Source organism: Suricata suricatta, chromosome 8 (genome assembly GCF_006229205.1).
Source record: "Suricata suricatta isolate VVHF042 chromosome 8, meerkat_22Aug2017_6uvM2_HiC, whole genome shotgun sequence".
Classification (NCBI taxonomy): Eukaryota; Metazoa; Chordata; class Mammalia; order Carnivora; family Herpestidae; genus Suricata; species Suricata suricatta.
Window position 1 is genome coordinate 43,543,969 of NC_043707.1, and position 21,096 is coordinate 43,565,064.

Consider the following 21,096-nt stretch of genomic DNA (forward strand, 5'->3'; position numbering starts at 1 on the left):
TTGGCAGGCTGAGGGCACTGGCCTACCTGTTTGCAGCTAACTCAAACCCTTATGGCTCAGGGCACACCTGGGAACACATCAGGGAATCATTTGCTAGTGCCAACCAAAAAGAAAGAAAAGGGTAGAAAAAAGAGGAAAGAGAGCAGCAATTTAAAAGTCTACAAAAATACTGAGCTACGTGGGTCTGAGCGTGAGGGTGAGCAGGAGGGCTCTTTTTCACCCAGGTAATGACTGTACGAGCCCCATAAGGAGATGGTTAAATCAAACACCGAGATGACTGCTCTTAAGAGGGGGAAAATATGTCAATCACACTTTGCCTTTGACACAAGGAAATTCCTTGAAACTGAGAATGGAGAGTGGAAGGGAGGGAGAATGTCTCCTGATGTGGGTGGCCAGGAAACCGGGGGCCAGAAAAGCATGAGGGGAGAGAGGGAGAGAGAGACAGAGAGGGGAAAAAAACACAAGATTGAATTCTAATCAAAATGCTATGAGGCGTTCACACCAGGCCTTGAGAGAATATTAACAAGGTTACCCGAGGGGGGGCCTTTAGCCCCAGGAATTATTAGTGAATATGGAATTATATTTGCACAAACATTACCAGATGCAAGGAGCTAAATGTCCTGCAGATGTGGAAGGAGCCAGCGTATGGTCCAAATAGGCAGCAGCTTTATTTGTTTTACCCTTGTTATAAGAGGCTGGGTAGCACGTTTCTGAGGGGTTACATTTCTGGAATGACCACCATACCACTAGGCCTCTGTTTCCTCACTGCTGCTTGCACCAGCCTCAAAAATATCCCAGCCCAGCACCACATGGAGTGTCCTGGAGGCAGGTTTAACAAACTCACCAGCTTCTACCACCTCCAGGTATTGTGGTGCTCCCAGGGGATCACGGTGCTCCCAGAAGGGATTTTCTGAAAGATCAAAGCGTCAGGTAAATCATAGTCATCTCAAAGAGAAGTTGTAAACTCAAATGTAACTAGCTGACATTGCAGGCAAACACCCAGAAAAACACAGAAGGGACAACGAGTTTCCTTCTGATAGGCCACCATCACATCCTCAAAGTTCAGTTTCATTTAGATTCACCATTGCGGAAGGAGACATCATCTCATCTCTGTGTCTGGACAAGTTGTTGCCTTCCAGAGTCTCCTGAATATGTAACCCCAAATCCCTACCATTATCTTGCTCACTTTGAGTAATAGTTGCCGATACGGGCAACAGAACTGTTTGGTGTGCCCATATGACATGTAGAGGTGGTTGACCATGAAGCTAATGGCATGAGATCCTTCCAAGGCCCTGGTAGGAGCTCTACCAATCTGTGGGCATGGTTATATGTTTTTGTAAAGTTTACAAAATTAAATTTTTTAAATGCTAATTCATTAATTGGTGTCGGACTTGCCCACTGCCACGTCTCCCTTAGTGAAGGCTGGCTTTGGAGTATTCTGTAGCTCCTATCACTTTTGTGTATAGTTGATGCTAGCCACTGGGTTGGAGGAATGGAGTTCAACTCTCTTATCCTCTGTTCACTCAGTGAGCTGGCGGGTCATGGTATATCATGCCTGCTGGAATGGGACTACATCCTACAATGCCCAGCCCTGAGATCAGGAGGACAGAGGAGGAGAAACAAGAATGGAAATGTACAGAGTCAGAAGCTAGCCCATGAAAGACTTACCTAAATCTTAACTCTTTCATGAAAAAACTTGTTAGAACTTTTCCTAAATTGGACAACAATTGTAAAATTCTGTGGGACATTACACACAAGGTGTGATACTTAAAAAAAACTTTTTCTAAACTATGGATAATAACAAAATTTGACAAATCGTACTAGAGGAAAGTTAAGATACATTCTCATTCTCTCTACATATTACAGAATTTTTGTCAAATGAAGAGGCCATCAGCATATACAGCACATATATACATTATAAATGTGTACACACACGTACACTTGTACACCCAAAACAGGTATTTTGGCAAATTAATAAATTTAAACATCATGGTTTTTTTTCCTGAATTTTGTGATGTTTGTGGTATTGTCAGTATTTTGGGGTGTATTAAGTGATTTGTTACGATTTCTTCCCTCATTCTAAGTATTTGCTTTACTATCTAATTTTATAACCACAATTGTATGTTGTTTTTCTTCCTTGCTTACTTGCTTGCTTTACTATCTAATTTTATAACCAGAATTGTGTATTCTTTTTCTTAAAGATGGCCTCCAATATTGTATAAGATTTAGACCCAATAGGACCCAAATTTGCTTTTGGTGCCACATACCATGTAAATATTTAGCGTTTTTTTTTTTTTTTTTTAATTTCACTCATCAACTTCTAAGGTAGGACTTGTTGATACCATTTTAAAAAAGAGGAACCTCAGACTTTTAGTCATGGCTTCTATGTGGATTTGAATTCAGGGCCTGTCTTATGTCAAAGGATGTAGATTAGTCCTGGCCCTAACTGTATCTCCTACCCCCACCAGAGGGCACGCTCAGTCCTCAAGTAATCTTTCTGTGCTTTATCTAATCTGGTTTAAAAGACTTCCACTGACACCTTCCCCTCTACCACCCTAACCCATCTGTCCCCTCAACTACCTCACTGTTAATAGATCTGAAAGATCTCTCTGTCAGAAAACCTTTCTTCATTTCCTCTCCATTACTCTGAAATGTGCCCCATAGACCTCTTGGTCGATTCCTTCTTCTTGTGATATTTGACAAGTTTTTGGTGGTGTTTACACTCCCTAGAAAGCAACAGGAAAGATATTTCAACTCATCCAGGGGGAAGAATATACCATCTCTGAAATCTTTCTTTTTTTAATTAAAATTCAAAACACACCTCTTCCAAGAAGCTCACCACATTAATGGCAGGTAGCAAAATCCCCACATTATCCTCTCAAAGTACAACCTGCTCTTGGCTCTTCACAACCACACTTGCATGTGTTTGCTTACACTCTCTTTCTTAGTAGAAAATTCAAGATTAGCAATGCTTTACAATCTTTACTACTTAAACTGAAATGCATGTTTGTATTCCAAAATTTTTGTGGGAACTCAGTCAAATGTTCATACTATGTGAAAAGAAGTGAAGTCTGTTTTTTTTCCTTCAGTACACCTCAGTATCGATCATGTTGCTTCCAAAATGAAAACTATGCAAGCTCGTTTGGTGTGAAAACAGAAAACCCCAAGTCTGTGGTGAAACAAAAGCTCATCGGCTGCCTGCCCTGGTTCTCCCAAATTCTGACGCAAGGCTTTAACTCTTTCGGTGGGTAATAGTGGCAAACAAAAATGCTTCAGTTCCTCTATATGTGAAATAAGAATTGTGTTATTTCTTTCCCATTTACTTCACAAAAGTCTCAAGGGGAACAAGAGTTAGATGATTAATGACTGAAAGCTCTTAGGCAAACAAAATGCTTAATAAAAATAAGCCCTGGTTGCCACCATGATAGGCACCAGTGCCCTGATGCTAAACCTTGACTGACATGGAAGGCAATGCAGATAAACTTTGGGTCCTGTCCACGAATTTGGGCTTCTTTTCCCCTGGTGAGGACAATCTGGGCTCATGTTCCTTGACTTCCTCCACTGACGGGCCCCTGCTTATGGCCCCCAGAAGGCTCAACCCCAACCCCCAAGTTATGTGAAATCGAGCTTCCTGGTTGTGGAGGAGCAACATGTGGGAACCCGTAAAATGCGCCATTGTGAGGTCAATATAATTTTATCCTCCCCCTTTCAGGGAATATGCCCATACCACAACATTATTAAGAAAACTATTTGAGATCTAAACTCCATTTTTCATTGAGTTCAGGCCCTTCCTAAGAGAAGCCTGGGCATAGCCCTGAAAAGAGTCTCCGAATGAGCAACATTTCCTATCATGACTAAAAGAACTGGAGTGTGCCCGAGGAGTATCTCTATGGGCAGAAACTGTAGTTATTTTAAAAGGGAACTGGGATTCTGGAATATTTTCAGTTTATTGTGTTTATTGAACGTAATCTACTCCTGGACTCGAACCTGATTTGGGAATTCAGAAAACTCAAGGTGCATTCTTCCTTGACCAATTCTACTGCACATTGGACTGTCCTGTCCTAAACTGGCTGTTTAAAAATTCCCTCCTGTAAGAGAATGCAAGAAAATAAGAGAGTGCCTATTAGAGCAGAGAACCACTAAGTTGTGTCATGTTTCATGAAATAGAGGACAAAGCAGTACAGTGAGTTTGGGCTTCGGAATCAGACAGACCTGGGTTTAGAATCTCAATAGCATCAGTTATTAGCCGTGGGATCTTGAGCAAAATAAATCTTGCTTGAATTCATTTCCCTGTCTATAAAGAGGGACAAAATCTCTGTATCATAGAGCAATAGTGAACGCTGAATTAGATACTGTATGAAGTGCCTGGTAGAGTACCTAATTTACAGTAGGCAGTTAATATATAATAGCTAGTCATAATCACAAGAATGAAAATAATATATTCCTGGTCAACCCATAAATCAAGAAATGGCTCTGAGGATCGATGTGCTGGGCACTATGGGAGAGGAAAACACAGTGGTTTACACGAAATGAAACCCACCCTCAAAGATATGACCATTTTGTTTCATTTTTGAAAAGGTTAGTAAAAATACGTCTTGATGTAGTCTCTGCTTTAGCCTAAAATTGTCTAAAATTGTGCAGGTTCTAACGACTATACCACTGAATACAAACTCCTCAGAAACACTACATACCATAAAACTGCATGTTCAAAGGAAAGGGAAATGGGGGAAAACCCCCCGACATATTTAGCTTTGTAACCAGAGCACTAACCAAAACAGTAATTATGACATGGGAGATAAGCCAGCAAAGTGGATGGCTGGAGGCTGCCTCAGGGGAAATGTTAAAAGGCATAAAAACAATAACCTGTGACTTCTGCTTCTGACCAAGACGAAGAATCAGGAACTAGATTTGCCAAAAATAAAAGCCTGGGCAAATACATGAAACAATAACTTTCAAGATGACTGGAAATAAGCAGTGAAAGCCAATGGTCTCTGAGTGATGGAAAGTAAACAGGGGAGCCCTGAGGCTGCCTCACTTGCTGTCTGAAGAGAGTTTCCAGCCGTGACGCAGAGAGAAGGACTCAGCGGTCCTCCTCTGGCCTGAAGAGACAGAGCTGGGAGTCTAGGTAAACCAACGTGGCCCGAGTTCTCATCGTAGAGGACTGGAGAGGAGAAAACTGCACAGAGAGAGACCTGAGATCCACAGTGGATCCCCTTCAAGAGTTCAGTCCACAGCTGATCAAGCACGTGAGCAGGGAAATCTACTTCAGGCCAGAGAATGAATCGGCTTACAGGATAAGAACCGACTGTCCCAGGGTCCATCCAGAGCCAGGACAGTGGCCATTCCCATCCTCCAGAGTGGGAAACCTCAGGATTCATGATGCTGAGATTAGGAACAAGAAAGTTCCTACGTCAGCAGTGGGGAAAAACGAACCCTCGGCTAAGTCCTGATTCAACCAAACACAGCCCAAAAGCAAGACCCAAAGCTATCAAACTGCTTCCAAATATGTTTAACAAATTCCAGAACAAAATTTTCAAACCTTTTTAAGAATATAAAAGTATCCAACATCTCATAAGACAAAATTCATAATGTTGGGAATCTAATTAAAAAAAATGACCAAGCATGCTAAGAATCAGAAAAATGAAACATAATGAGGAGAGAATTAAAAAAAATTTTTTAAATACCAAAAAGTGACCTACATAATAGCATTACTAAATAAGAACAGTAAAATGACTATGATATATATATTTCACATGCTCAAAAAAGAAGAAATATCAACCATATTAAAGATATGAAAGACTTTTAAAACTTTTCTTAATGTGTATTTATTTTTGAGAGAGAGAGAGAGAGAAAAACAGTGTGAGCAGGGGAGGGGCAGAGAGAAAGGGAGACACAGAATCGGAAGCAGGCTCCAGGCTCTGAGATGTCAGCACAGAGCCCGATGCGGGGCTCGAACCCATGAACCGTGAGATCATGACCTGAGCTGAAGTCAGACACTTAACCGACTGAGCCACCCAGGTGCTCCCAGATATGAAAGATAGTTTTTAAACTGTTGACAGGTGTCAACAAAAATGGGGTGAACAGCAGATGAGACATCCTTGAAGGAAAGATGAGTGAATTTAGAGGTGGGGAAATAAAAACTATCCAAACTGAAGCACAGAGATTAACAAAAAGAAGAAGAAGGAAGAAATAAAGTATGGTTGAACCACAGGGCAACTTCGAGCAACCAAATACATGTGAAATTGGAGCCCCAAAAGGCAAGGCAAGGGGGTGATACAGAATATTTGAAAAATGGATGCCTGAAATATTTTCAAATTTGGTAAAAAATATACACCCATAGTTCCAAGAAACTCAATGGATTTCAAGTACAAGAAATATGAAGAAAACAACCCAAAGGTGCATTGTAATCAAATTACTTAAAGCTAGTGATAAAGGGAAAATCTCAGAGGAAGGCTGAGATAGATGATATTTTACACACAGAAATAGCAACAAGGATACACCAGAATTTTGTCAGGTGTTCGGCATGTGAGAAGCTAGTGCAGAATGCCTTTAAAGTACTCACAGAAAACTAACGTAAACCAAAAGACGATCTATCTACCTGTGACCATCTCAACAGACTGAGGAAAAAGCATTTGACAAATTATAATATCCAGTCCTGAGTTTTGAAAAAACTCTCAGCAAACTTGGAATAGAAGATGTCTCAACTTGATAAATAGCATCTACAAAGAAACCTAAAGCTGATAGCATGCTCAATGGTGAAAGACTAAATGCTTTTCTTCCAAAATCAGGAATAAGTCAAAGATGTCTGCTCCACTACTTCAACTGGAAAAGAACTGGAGGTTCTGGCCAGCACAGTGGGAAGGAAAAAGAAATAAATGATGTCCAATTGGGAAGGAAGAAGTAAAACTATCTTTATGCATGGATGACATTGTCTGTGTAGAAAATCCTAGGGAAGTTACAAAAAGCTACTAGAACTAATTAGTGAGTTCAGCAAGCTTGCAAGGCACAAGTTCAATATACAAAATATAATTGCATTTCTGTATACCAGCAATAACTAGACATTTTTAAATCCTACTTACAATAGCATCAAGAATATGAAATAGTGATAAAATCTGACAAAAGATGTTCCAATATTTGTACGCCACAAACTACAAAATATTGCTGAGAGAAATTTTAAAAGACCAAAATAATTGGAGCAGTGCACTACATTTCTGAATCAGAAGATTCAATGTTGTCAACATGTGAGTTCTCCCCAAATTGGTATATAGATTCAATGCTTTCCATCTCAGAATACCCACAGTTGTTTTTGTTTTATTTTTGTAGAAATTAACAAGATGATTTGAAAACTTATATGAGAATGACAAGGCTTTAGAATACTTGAAACACATTGAAAAGGCAGAACAAAATTGGAGAACTTATACTACCTGAGTTCAAAACATTGTAGGGCCATAGTCACCACATAAAATAAGGAGAAAACATATTAGAGAGGCCAGAGATAGACCCACAGCTGTATGGCCCGTTGATTTTTGAAAAAGATGTAAAGGCAATAAAGTACAGAAAAGATGGTCTTTCCATAAATAGTGCTGGCACAGTTTTATACTCATATGCAAAGAGGTGACCTCTGATCCACAACTCACACCTGATACTGAAAATTAACTCAATATAGACTATATGTCAAAATGTGAAACCTAAAATTACAAGACTACAAGAAACTATTCATTTGCTAAATGATTTGATGTAAGCTACGGGCATCATGACATTTCAGCCTGAGGACTTCAGCACATATCTGAAAAACTGAATGATTATACTGTCTTTCCATGTTACTGTTATCACACAAGTAAACTCTGATGCCTAATACAGAATTCATATTCAGATTTTCTCAGTTGACCCAACAATATGTATCTTTTTCAACCCAGGATCAAACCAAGGATTATGATTGCATTTAAGCTTCTGCTTCTCTTTACTATAATCTCAACTAGTCCCCTACTCCCATGTCTTTGGACATTTTTATGACTTTTATCAAAAGCCCATGCCAATAATCTTGAAAGATGTTCAGTAATTTGGATTCTCTTAATTGATTCCTCAATGTTTTATTTGTTTTGTTTTGAGAGAAAGAGAGAGGAGGGGCAAAGGACAAAGAGAGAGGAAGAAAGAGAGAATCCCAAGTAGACTTCATACTGTCAGCATAGAGCCTGATGCAGGGCTTGAACTCACCAACTGTGAGATCATGACCTGAGCCAAAGTCAAGAGTCGGGCACTTAACTGACTCAGCCACCCAGCTACCCCTTGATTCCTCAAGTTTTGACACAGGTTAAATATTTTTGACAAGTACACTACATGAGTGGTGTACATTTCTGTTGTATCACAGTAGCTACACTTAATGTCATTTGTCCATTGGTGGTGCTAAGTTTAATCACCTGGCTAAGTGGCATCAGCTGAATTTCTTCATTGTCAAGCTCTCTTTTCTCTTTCTAATGAATAAGCAATCTACGATGTGGTATTTGGAGATTTAGGAATACTGTACTCTCCAATAACAGTTCACCATTGACAATACTTTTATTTGGTTTTCTATTTTTAAATTGAGATATAATTGACATATGAGTTTCAGGTGTTCAACGTAATGATTCAACACATGTATATACTGTGAAATGATACCCACATAAGTCTAGCCACTGCTGATGATCTTTACCTGAACCAATTATTGTATTGCTGATTGAAAATGGTAAATTTGTTATTTTATCATCCCTTCTATGTATTTTAGTTGGCATTCTTCTGTAAAGAAGAGCTTTCCTTCCTCCTCCTGCCTTGCCTTTTTTTTTTTTTTAAATCACTATGGATACAGAGACTTTTAATGTCAGCCTCTCAGGACTGCTCCTGTGTCCTTTAGACATGTCTTTTTTTTTTTTTTAATGTTTATTTGTTTTTGAGAGAGAGAGAGAGAGAGCATGAATGGTGGTTCGGGGGAGGCAGATAGAGAGGGAGACACAGAACTTGAACCAGGCTCCAGGCCCTGAGCTGTCAGAGATCATGACCTGAGCCGAAGTCAGATGCTTAACCGACTGAGCCACCCACGTGCTCCTAGACATGTCTTTTTTAGTCTTTGAACATTCCTGGATTTCTGGTACTATATATTTTGGGCTCGTCTCCGGCTTCCCCTGCTCCAAACTTAGAATTGGCCATTTGCCCAGAGAGCCTTGTTGTTTTTTGTAGAGAATAGTATTTGGAAACCAAGACCTATTTTCTAGGTGTGTCCACTGCTACTGACCACAGAATTCATAATGGTGCCCTCCAATTTCAGGGTTCTCCCTGACCTTTCCCCATTGTGTGGATATTCTAAATAGGAAGGACCCTAGTTCCTAACTCCCTGAACACATTTTTTTCTTTTGCTCTACATTTGTATTATCCTACAATACAAATCCAGTAATTTCAGCACTCCAATACCAATCCTAACAGCAAACCTACTAAATTCCAGAGTTTGCTGCTCTTTTGATCCTAAGACTATATCTCATTCAGATTACTGTGTCCAAAACTTACTTTAATTCTGTTAACCCACATGGTTATGTTATCAATTTGATAAATGGTTAGGTTTATTTTTTTTTCTGGCTATTTTGATTCCAGGGTTTGCTTCTTTCAGTCTTTTCAATTTGTTTCTTAATTTGCAGCACGTTTACATAATTCAAAAATTCAAACTAAATACAAAGGAACACCCAGGGATACGACACCCCATCCCTATGTACTCTAGCTCATTACCTACCCCTTTCCTTACATTAGGTTAATGTTGGATAGCCTATCATTTTAGATCTACCCTTCCTGTGTTTATTATTGGGACAAATATTTTTATTTCTCCTTCTTTCTAACAACAAAAGCTAGCATATAGGCACACTCTGTTGCACTTGCTATTTTTCACATGAGAGCACATCCTGGATATCACTTTGTATCAGGTCACAGAGGTCATCCTCACTGTCTTTGATACCCCTGCATCATACCCCATTGTGTGCATATGCCATAGCTGAGTAGTCTCCAGGGGAAGGAAATTAGGTTGTTTCCATTTTTATTGCTATCATAAATATTATCACCATGAATAATTTTCATTATGTTGTTTCCTTTTCATGTGTCCAAGAGTATATTTATTAGTTTGCTAGGGATACGATAAAAAAAAATACTACAGACTGGGTAGCTTAAACAACAGAAAAAATTTTCCCCCCAGTTTTAGAGACTAGTAATCCAAAATCTGCAAATTTAGTTTCTTCTGAGGTCTGTCTCTTTGGCTCAGAAAGCCACGTGCTTGCTATGTGCTCACGTGGTCTTTCCTCTTATTGTGTAACGTGCACATCCGAACCTCCCTTCTTATAAGGACACCAGTCATAGCGTGTTAGGATGCACACACGCAACCTAATTCTGCCTTAATTACCTGTTTAAAGGTCCTATCTGCAAACACAATTGCATATTGAAGTATTCAACATAAAGATTTCAACATACGAATTTGGGAGGGGACACAATTCAGCCCCTGAGTAGGAGTAAATGCTAGAATTGTCAAATTCCACTTCATTGGGCTTACCCAATTGTGCACTACCATTAGCAATTAAGCACTTATTTTTAAATTTATTAAAACACAACGGAAAGCACTATTGCTTAGCAGCAGTCGCACTAGAAGTTTTCCCTTTCATGCTGAAGGTTATAATTTATTCCTGTTATCCCGCTGTCCTTGCTCAGGATAGTCATGTTTGAGCTCCACAAATTCCATATTATATTGACATTATTTTCCTGTTTACCTATTGCAGAGGAGATACTGGACAGTATAGAAACATCTTTTGTAGCAGACCAGATAGGACTTTAAATTCTTGTGACTCAGATTCCTCCCACTCCCTGTCCAATCTGGATATCGTTTTGCAAAGAATTCCTGCCCAGAAAGACTTCTCTGCAGCAATGATTCGGAGGGTGGGATACCAAAGAAAATGAGTACGCGTGGGCATAGATCCAAGTTTTCCGGTCTGTGTGAGAGAAAGAGGAATTGAGCGCACTCTAGTCTAGCAGAATTTAAAAGAAGTGCAGGTTGTATTGTCCTTTGGGTGCAAGAGGAGAACTAAGTGCCTAACTACTGCTCGTTGCACTGTAAGGGTATCCTGTAAAAATCAATTCTCATTCTAGGGCTACAGATCTCATGGAGGGTGGGAGAGAGTAACACTGTTAGAGATTTATAACTATCTCTAGCCTCCTGCATCTTGTGAGCACAGGGTTACCTCCCCCCAGTGCTCCCGGGTAGATGGCTGGTGAGGCTTATCCTTTCCCCTCTGTGAGGCTGCCCTTATCAGAACTCTGTCTCTAACTGTCCCCTTCTGTGGTCTTATTTTGATGAATGGTCTCATATCCTGGGTTTTGCTTTGCAAGTAGAATCTTATTCCCTAAACAGTTACAAACAAGTGTTCTTAATCTCTTTAATCTTTTTTAATTACAAAAAGGAACATCATCATTATGTCATGTTTATATAGTACAGATGTCTGTGAAAGCAAAAAGTAAAAGTCTGCCCCTGAGCCCCAGAGGTAACAAATCTCCAGCAAAGGAGCAGTTGGAAAACACACGCTCATGCATTGCTGCTGAATGTATACATTGGTTAACAAGTCGGGGTCTAAATTAGGAGGTAATTTTCAATATGTAAATACATGTAAGCTCAGAATTAGTCATTCCACTTTTAGAAGTTTACCCTGCAGATATCGGATTTATTTTCTTTTGTGCACAAGTATATATTTACAAATGTGTTCACTGGAGTATTGCTTGCAATAGTAACTATCTAAAAACAGTCCAAATGTAGACCAGAAAGAGATTATATAAACAAATAATGATACCTTCACTCAGTGGAATACTATGAAGCTTGTAATTTTCTTTTAAACTGAGGTATAGATGTTTATTGATATGTAAGTATGTTTCCAGACACAAGAAGGGGGAAAAGTCAAGTGGTAGAGACTGTGTAGAAAGAAAGCATGTGGTTGTCTGTGACACCTTCATAATATTCATAGCCATCTTCAGGAGGGATGGGAAACAAATGGCTAACAATGTTTTTTGTGGCACAGTTGGGATAGGATATTGGAGAACAGAACATTTCTTTCTTTTTTTTTAATGTTTTTTATTTACTTTTGAGAGACAGAGAGACACAGCGTGAGCAGGGGAGGGTCAGAGAGAGAGGGAGATACAGTATCTGAAGCAGGCTCCAGGCTCTGAGCTGTCAGCACAGAGCCCAATATGGGGCTTGAACCCACAAACCGTGAGATCATGACCTGAGCCGAAGCCGGACACTTAACTGACTGAGTCACCCAGGTGCCCCCAGAACATTTATTTCTTGTTTGGTGCTTTTCTTTACAGTTTAACTTTTTTGTTACCATGTCAAGTATTCTTTCTAAAATGACATTGGATCAAAAACAGATACATAGGTGGATGGAAACAGAATAGAGAGCTGAGAAATGAACCAACACTTACATGGTCAATTAATCCACAACAAAAGAAGCAAGAATATATGAGGTTGAAAAGATACTCTCACCAACAAATGGTGCTGGGAAACTGGACAGTTACATGCAAAGGAATGAAATTGGACCACTTTCTTATACTATACATAAAAATGAAGGTAAAATAGATTAAAGACCTAAATGTGAGACTGAAACCATAAAACTTGTGGAAGAAAACATAGGCAGTAATTTCTGTGACATTAGATGGGCATAGACACATTTTTCTAGATATGTCTCCTTAGGCAAGAGAAACAAAAGCAAAATTGAGCTATTGGGACTACACCAAAATAAAAAGCTTTTGCACAGCAAAGGAAATGATCCACAAAACAGAAAGGCACCCTATTGAATGGGAAAAGATACTTGCAAATGATATACCCAAAAAGGGATTAGTATCCAAAATATAAAAAGAACTCCTACAACTCAACACTAAAAAAACACATAATCCAATTAAAAATGGGGATAGGACCTGCATAGACATTTTTCCAAAGAAGACATACAGATGGCCAATAGATACATGAAAAGATCCTCAACATAACTTACCATCAGGGAAATGCAAACTAAAACTACAATGAGCTATCACCTCACACTTTATAGAATGGCTAAAAATAAAAAACACAAGAAACAAGTGTTAGTGAGGATGTGGAGAAAAAGGAACCCTCATGCACTGTTGGTGAGGATGCAAACTGGTGCAGCTACTGTGGAAAACAATATGGAGCTTCATCAAAAAATTAAAAATATAAATACCATATGATCTGTTACCAGGTACTTACTCAAAGGAAATGAAAACACTAACTTGAAAAGATACGTGCACGCCTATATTTACTGCAGTATTATTTACAGGAGCCCAGATATGGAAGCAGCCCAAGTGGCCATCCATAGATGAATGGATAAAGAAGATGTGGTGTGTTCATATAATATAATGGAATATACTCAGCTATTAAAGGAATGAAATCTTGTCATTGGCTATAACATGGATGGATATAGAGGGTATAATGCTAAGTGAAATAAGTCAGAGATTTCACATGATTTCACACATATATGGGATTTAAAGAAACAAAACGAATGAATAAAGACAAGAGAGACAAACAAAAAACAGACTCTTGAAAACAGAGTACAAACCGGTGGTTGCCATAGGGGAGTTGAGTGGGGAGACGGGTGAAGCAGGTAAAGGGGATTAAGAGCACATTTATCACGACAAGCACTGAGAAATGTATAGAATTGTTGAATCATTATATTGTATACCTGAAACTAACATAACACCGGATGTTAATTATATTTAAATAACAAAAGTAGCAGAAGAAAAAATACACAACTCACCTCTATAGCTCTTCTGGGGAAAAAATAAACAAAAGAAAAGAAAAATTTTAGAAAGTATTTTACAAAAGCAATTTCCATGTTCTTGGACAGAACTCCTCCTTACGGTTCCCTGTTAAGTAAATCATAATGCATTTGTTTCCCACTGTCCTCTGACAGTTTTCTTTTTTCTTCCTTTTCAGTAGCCATTCTACATCATAGAAGGGAATGGTTGAGGTTTGTCTCAGGTATAGTAGAACTGGAAGGGAAAAGAAAAGCAAGTTGGGCTTTGTCTCACATAATCCTTCACTGTGTTACATCTAACTTCCCAGGCAACACACCGATCAATACTTAAGCAAAAGGGAAAAGAGCAAAAAATTTGAAGTGAGGCACTCTGGATGGAGATGTGCAGAACATCTGCCTCCCGGACCAGGACACTCGCTTTCCTAATTGTTCCGTGTTGACTTTCTAAGTCCCAGAGACCAGGGGTTTTCTCATTCCACATTACTGACATCTTCTAAAAGTATGGCATATGTGATTTAAAGTAAAATGAATATTCAGTTTCATTTTTAGAATATTTAGAAGTACTTGGCAATTCCCCTGGGGAACTGCAGGCTCCTTGGACCGTTGCAAAGCCAGGGAAGACAGCCGGTGTCATCCACTTCCGAGAAGTCAGGGATGGTACAAAATGACACCAGGATGCGTCGCTGTCCCCGGTTTGATTTGTATTTAAAAAAAATTAATCCAGAGTTGACTTCCTAAGATAGGTGCCCAAACAATGTTATTGTTCAAAGAGTTCTGGCAACCCTGCATCGCCGATTAAGTGAAGGCAAGTCCCAAGTACTTCCCTCACCAATCCCTTACCACTTCCGGCCATGGAAAGCCATCTACGCCCTGGCTAAGCCCAGAGCAGCCGAATGTTCTGTACAATAAGAAACTCCTCCTCCTACCAACCCTGAGCCTCATCCAAACACGAGGTTCGCCTCAGTCTGCAAGTGACTGAGCGCATGGGCAGTTTTGGCTACAGTTGCGTGAGAGCAAAACTGACGTCTGCGGCCCACTTTTTCAAAGCATTTCCCCCTCCTATATCTGGGGCCCTTTCTCATACACAACCAGAAGAAAGAGGGTGACTCAAATATGGTTTTTGTTATGTATCTAACTTGCATCCCTGCTCAGCCTGTCAAATAGGCTGAGATGTCAATGGTGAATATTTATTGGAGAATTGCCAGAATATTTTTTTTTGGCTTAGAAATAATCAATTAAAATTGGAAACCATTTTTCAGCCTTCCACAATGAGAGTTTGACTTCAGAGGTTTCAAAATTCGCCCATAGTGCCTACATTGTATGATACCATTCAGTTCCATGAAGCAGTGATTTATTGAGCACATTCTGTGTGCAGGGCGTGTCCCATACAACCTCGGGCAGGACTGCTTGTTGCTCTAGAAGGGTCTGAGGGGTCCATGGAGAACAGACAGTCAGGAGACGGGATGCGGGTGAGAAACCCCGTGAAACAGGGGAGCACAGGGTGCCAAGGAAGCATCAGGAACGTGCCTTGTGTGGCTTGACAATAGATAGCCACCACATCTTCATAGTATGTTAAGGAGAAACATACCGTTTGAATTATAGGAAGTGGTGTGCAAGCATCCTGTCTGGGGAAAGCAGAGGAAAAGTTTGCATATTTACCGCTGGGCTTTGTCCCTGTTCATCCTCCCTTATCTTGTCATGGCCTTGACCCCTTGTGAGCTGCACAGGATATTGGCTCTAAACCGATTCCTGGGGAAGGTCTGAAAATGCTGTGTCATGGCAGGACGCGGGATGTGGTGGGTGAAGGGACTGAGGGCAGACACCAGGCCTGAGGGAAAAGGCATGCACACAGCAGCTGGCTGTTTAGTGAAATAACCCGAGGCCAGGGATGGACAAGCTAATGGGCCCAAACCCTGGTAATGGTCAAATCACTCCACTGAGATGTTAGCTTTGGGATTCTCTACTCGCAGTCCCCTCCTCACCAGTGCTGTCTCCCAGGCAGGGCCAGATACCCCCGTGGGCCTCCACCAGAGCCCTCGCTCTCTCTGGTGGCACTTGCTTTCAGTGGAACAGCCCTCTGTTTGCTTGTCACCCCTATGAAGTTCTAAGTGTGTGTAGTTCAGGAATTTTGTTTTGTCTCTAGTGTCTGTCATAATGCCTGGTTCAGGGCGACTCTCAGAAAATATTTGTTTCTATTTTTAAAATTAAAAAACACTGGAAATCCTCATATTAAAGTAAAACATATGCATACACTTAATCCCACTACTTTTTAATAAAGTTACATAAAGATGTAAATGTTCCCTTTTCATATCCTTTTTCCTTTGCTAAAAGGGATGTATCACTATACACAGTAAATGTTGGGTAAGTGAATTCAAAAGGAGTAAACAAGTAAATCTAATCGAATTGAAGAGGCCCAGGGAAGGGATGTCAGAAGTTAAGTCAACAATCAGAAGGACCTTCTCCCCATGTTAAGATTCCTAACTTCATCTCATTTGCACAGTGCCCGTTGTCATGTTTCTGGGCAGTAGGATGCAGGCATCTCTGAAGCCCACCTTTCTGTCTACCAGGGAGTCCATGGGGCAGATAGAAGATCTCACTACTTCCCAGTCCAGACTCTCCCTCTGAGGGGCAGATGGACCTCACTCACTTTCCTTATCTGCAAACTAGGGGAACTCATTTAACAAGTGTGTTACTAGCCGTCCACATTTTAGGCTTGAGAGGTACCGAATGAGACAGACAAAGTCTCTGCTCCTGTGATGCTTACGTTCTAGAGGAGCGGCAAGTAAGTAGAATATGTTAGATGGTAATAAGGGTTGAGGACTGGGGAGGAGACCAGTGTGTCCTGGGCAGAGCAAGGTAAGGGGGAGGCAGTGAGGAAAGAGGCCAGGATGGAGGTTGGGCTAGAGAATGCAGATCATTTGGCCCTTATAGGCCTTGGTAAGGACTTGGGATTGTTTCCAAATGACATGTAAAGCTCCTGGAGGTTTTTTGAGCAGAGGGGTGACCATAATCCGGCATACATGTTAATGGGTTGCTCTGGCTGCTAATTAAGAATAGACTGGAAGGTTCAAGGGAGAAAGCAGGCAGAGCATTCTTTGCTCTCATCTCAGGATGAGGAAACTGGGGCCCAGACCCTTAGGAAGCCTGTCCAAGATATTAATACCTTATTTGCTTTTTTAAATGTTTTTATTTATTTTCAAGGGATAGACACAGAGTGTGAGTGGGGGAGGCGCAGAGAGATAGGGAGACACAGAATCCAAAGCAGAATCTGAAGCAGAATCCAGGCTCTGAGCTGTCAGCACAGAGCAGGACACAGGGCTTGAACTCATGACCTGAGTCGAAATCAGACGCTTAACCGACTGAGCCCCCATGTGCCCCCAATACCTTATTTGCTTTAACTTCACCTTTCCGTAAGCCTTATTCATGTCTATGGCCATGCTTCCTTAATGCAGCTATCCCTCCTAAGGGCACCTTGGTCCTCTTTCCAATTCGAAATCACATTCAGTACCTCCTCCAAGAGCTGCTCAGTCCTCTCCACAGAGCTATAAGGGCACTCGGGGAACTTGTGATTCTTTGCTCTCATCTCAGGATGAGGAAACTGGGGCCCAGACCCTTAGAAAGCCTGTCCAAGGCCATACAAATAGCACACAGTAGAGCCAGCGCTGCTCCTTAAAGTATGATTCTAAGGCAATTAAAAGGTTTTCTTGATACAAAGATGTATTCCCTGAAATTCTTCTGTTTGCAGTTTCATTAAATTGTGACGTGGAAGAGTGCACAGAGTATCTGATTCAGTTTTGTGTACTTAGCATCTAGCACAGTGCCTGGTGCATGGAAGACTCCCAGAAGTATTTGCTTATGTGTAAATAACAGAATGTCAAGCCCTCATGGAGTCTATGTTTATGTGTCATATGTCTCTCCACCCCTACCCCACCGCACCCCACTGCCTCATGGGGTGAAATGTCAGAGAACTGGAAAGGTCTAAGAATCTATGAGAGCTAAGCTGAGTCTTCTAGAAATGAGACCTTGTTATTCTAATGAAAGGTGTGGTACCAGGATTAGAGTGGGATCTTCCAAACACAGGAAAGGTCAACGCTAGAGACCCCTTCTTTTTCCTTCCCTTCTTGATTCCCAAGCAACTCTAGAACTAAAAGGACAACACAGGCTCTGAGGGATGTTATTCTCCGAGGAGAAACCACAATCCTACGTGCGGGAGGCATGTAGGTGCTGCTCTCACTGAGGTGATGAGTGACAGTGACGATATAATCAACAAGCATAGCTAAGGCCAGTGTGGGAGCCATGTGTGTCTGGCCCTAAGTGCATCCCTGTTCCGTCAGTGACCCTGCGGACTCATACTGAGTTATCTCATTGCGAATATTTTCTTAAATCAGGAACTTGAGTTCACACTACCATATCCATGCTCAAGAATGGCTTGTATCCTGTTGTGTTTTAATGAGTTGACCAGAAATCCTCCCTGCAGTACTCAGCTTCCCCAAGGTGGGATCCAGCCTTTCTCCTCTGTGGATCCCCATACTTGAGACAGTCCCAGGTTCACAGTAGGTGGTCAATAAGCATGGGACAGAAGGCAGGACGGGAGTCAGGAAAGAATGCCGGCGTTCCAGTCCCTTCTGTCTCTAAGTTTTCAGAGTGGAAATGAGGAAACTACAGCCAAGAAGTGAAGCTGATGGACGTGATGATGATAAGAAGTATTATATGTGGTGCTCATGGTGCCCTAAGATCACCTTTTTAGTCGTTTGGTTTTATGAGCACGCAATTAGCATGCAGTAAATGATTTCCTCACTAACAGTACGCTTTTCAAGTTGGTCACAGTTTGGTTCAATTCCTCCAATTATCCAATTCCAGATTATCCAAGACAGTTTCTGGGTCTTCCTCACATGAACAGTATAAGAGCGTGGGCAGCTCAGTCAATTAAACGTCTGACTTTGGCTCAGGTCGTGATCTCCTGGTCCCTGGGTTTGAGCCCCACGTCAGGCTCTGTGCTGACAGCTCAGAGCCTGGAGCCTGGTTTGGATTCTGTGTCTCCCTTTTTCTCTGCCCTCCGCCCGCTCACACTCTGTCCCCCTCTCTCTCTCTCTCTCTCTCAAAATTAAATCAACATTAAAATTAAAACAAAATCACTGAGTCCCAGCTGGACCATGTTAAAATGGGAGCATATTTCATCCTTTCTGCCCAAGTACCAGGAGATCCTTGGTTAAATGTGAGACACCTGCATAAGCATAAGCTTGTATAGTTAAGGGCCGGAAGGAACCTTGAGAATCAGCTGGTTCAACCACTCTCATTTTTTTGAGGTGAAAAGCAGGCTGAGAGGCTAAAGACTCTCCCAGGCCACTTTGCTGGTTATAGCAGAGTCCGAACTGGGCATCAAATCCAGTGTTCTTTCCAAGCCCACTGCCTGCTGGAGCACAAGCTCTTCTCTCTTGCTTCCCAAGGCTTCAACCCTGCTGCTGGAAGCTGGCCTTCTTAGAGGCAAAACTGGAGTGGACAAATCCGTAAGAAGAGAGGCTGGCAAACAGAGAGCCTGATGATAAACAGGGAGACGAGACAAGCACAAGAACTGAATCCATAAATAAATCATATCTTCACAATAGTGTTTACAGAAATTGCACTTTGAATAATTTCCATAGAAATTATTTTACCCACCACAGGAATGTTCCTCCCTCCCACGGGGATTTGGCCAAACAGAAAGAGAAGCAGAAAGGAGGAAAAGCAGTAACTTAGATTTATATATAAAACATTAGTTGGAGCCCAAGTAATAACCCTCAACTAATCAGAATATTTTATGCATTCTGCTTTTTAGTGGAAAGAGCAAACCACAAGAAAGCAGGCATATATCAGAGATTTTTAAAATGCTTCCAGGGCTTATGTTAGGCTTTAATTTTTTCCCCTCCAATTCCCTGCACTATCTTTAAAATATCCCACTGCACACCTCCCTCTTCCTCCTCACGTGTGTTCATTTGTTCATTTAATCAATCTGCCAATATTTATTGAGCCCTCCTCTGATGTCCCAAGTACTCTGCTATGTCTGAGATGAAAACTTGGGCTTGCCCTCAAATGTAATGCCTGGTTAGAAAGTTAACCTAATAAGCTTTAGATTTTTAACCATTGCTTCAGAGTTGGTTTCCAGTTCTGTAAATAGACAGCAGCTCTATACTGAATATTTCCATTTGGACTTTGAGATCCACTGTTACCGTTTTGCAGCTGTTCTGGGAAATGGAAAGTTGGGGTGGAGGAAAGAATTGACCTTTATGGACCAAATAAATCATGTTACTTCGTCCAGAGGTTTAGCAAATGGGAGGAACCAAAAGATCAGATCAGAGGATGGGGAGAGAGAGAGGCAAGGCTGCCCCCCCCCTTCATTCCCCACACCTGCCAAGCTGTGGGTGGACATTGGTTATCTTTCTCTCCTAAGATCACAGCACCTGCTGAATAACCCTCTCCTAGGACTCTTGTTTTTAGCAGCTGTTACATAAATCAGATTGCCAATTACAAAATAATGAGTATATGTCTGAGAAATAACAAAGCAATACAGTTGGGAACTAAGTGGATTGCCACCTAAAGTAGTTAGAGAGAAGGAAAATGGGTCAAGATACTCTTCTTACTTATACTTTGAAAAGATAGGTGGAAAGCCATTTCCTGCTCACAGTTGGGGGAGAAAAGTTGCATATTCCTGTCTTTCATAAACCTAACCCTGCCAAAACAGAATGAGCAGGGCCCATTTTATTTGGTTGAGAGTAGTTGCCCAGAGCAGTCTTGGGAAAATTTTGCAGCTCATTCTCAACATCTGCATGTCAGTATCTGCCATGGGCATGGGGTCAGGGGATGTGCCCCGAAATGTGGATCCTGATTGTATTACCTACTTCTGTATCTCTAAATGAATCTAATTCGGGACAAAATAGAAACTAGTTCCTAAAATCACAAGAGTTACAATGTATGTTGTCTGGGGGGGGGGGGCTGTTTCAATTTTTTTAGTGTACTTGATACACAATGTTATATTAAGTTAAGGTGTACAATATACTGATTTAACTTCTCTATATGATACTTAATTTCTCTATGCTCACCACAGTATAGCTACCATCTGTCACCATGCTATGTTATGATAATATTACTGACTGTATTCCCTATACTGTGCCTTTTATTTCCTTGATTTATTCATGTACATATGGAAGCCTCTATCTCCCACTCCCCTTAACCCATTTTGCCCATCCCTTCACCCTTTTCCCCTCTGGTAACCATCAGTTTGTACTGTGTTTATAGGTCTGATTTT

At 41.0% G+C, this 21,096-nt stretch overlaps 1 long non-coding RNA gene across 1 annotated transcript; it reads right to left on the reverse strand.

The window, feature by feature from the left end:
- Window positions 1-644: 644 nt before the first annotated feature.
- On the reverse strand, window positions 645-14,032 carry LOC115299038. The gene is made up of 2 exons (XR_003911963.1): window positions 13,815-14,032; window positions 645-910 (listed from the first exon to the last, which is right to left on the reverse strand). It is a non-coding gene; the product is annotated as an uncharacterized LOC115299038 (long non-coding RNA).
- Window positions 14,033-21,096: the final 7,064 nt, after the last annotated feature.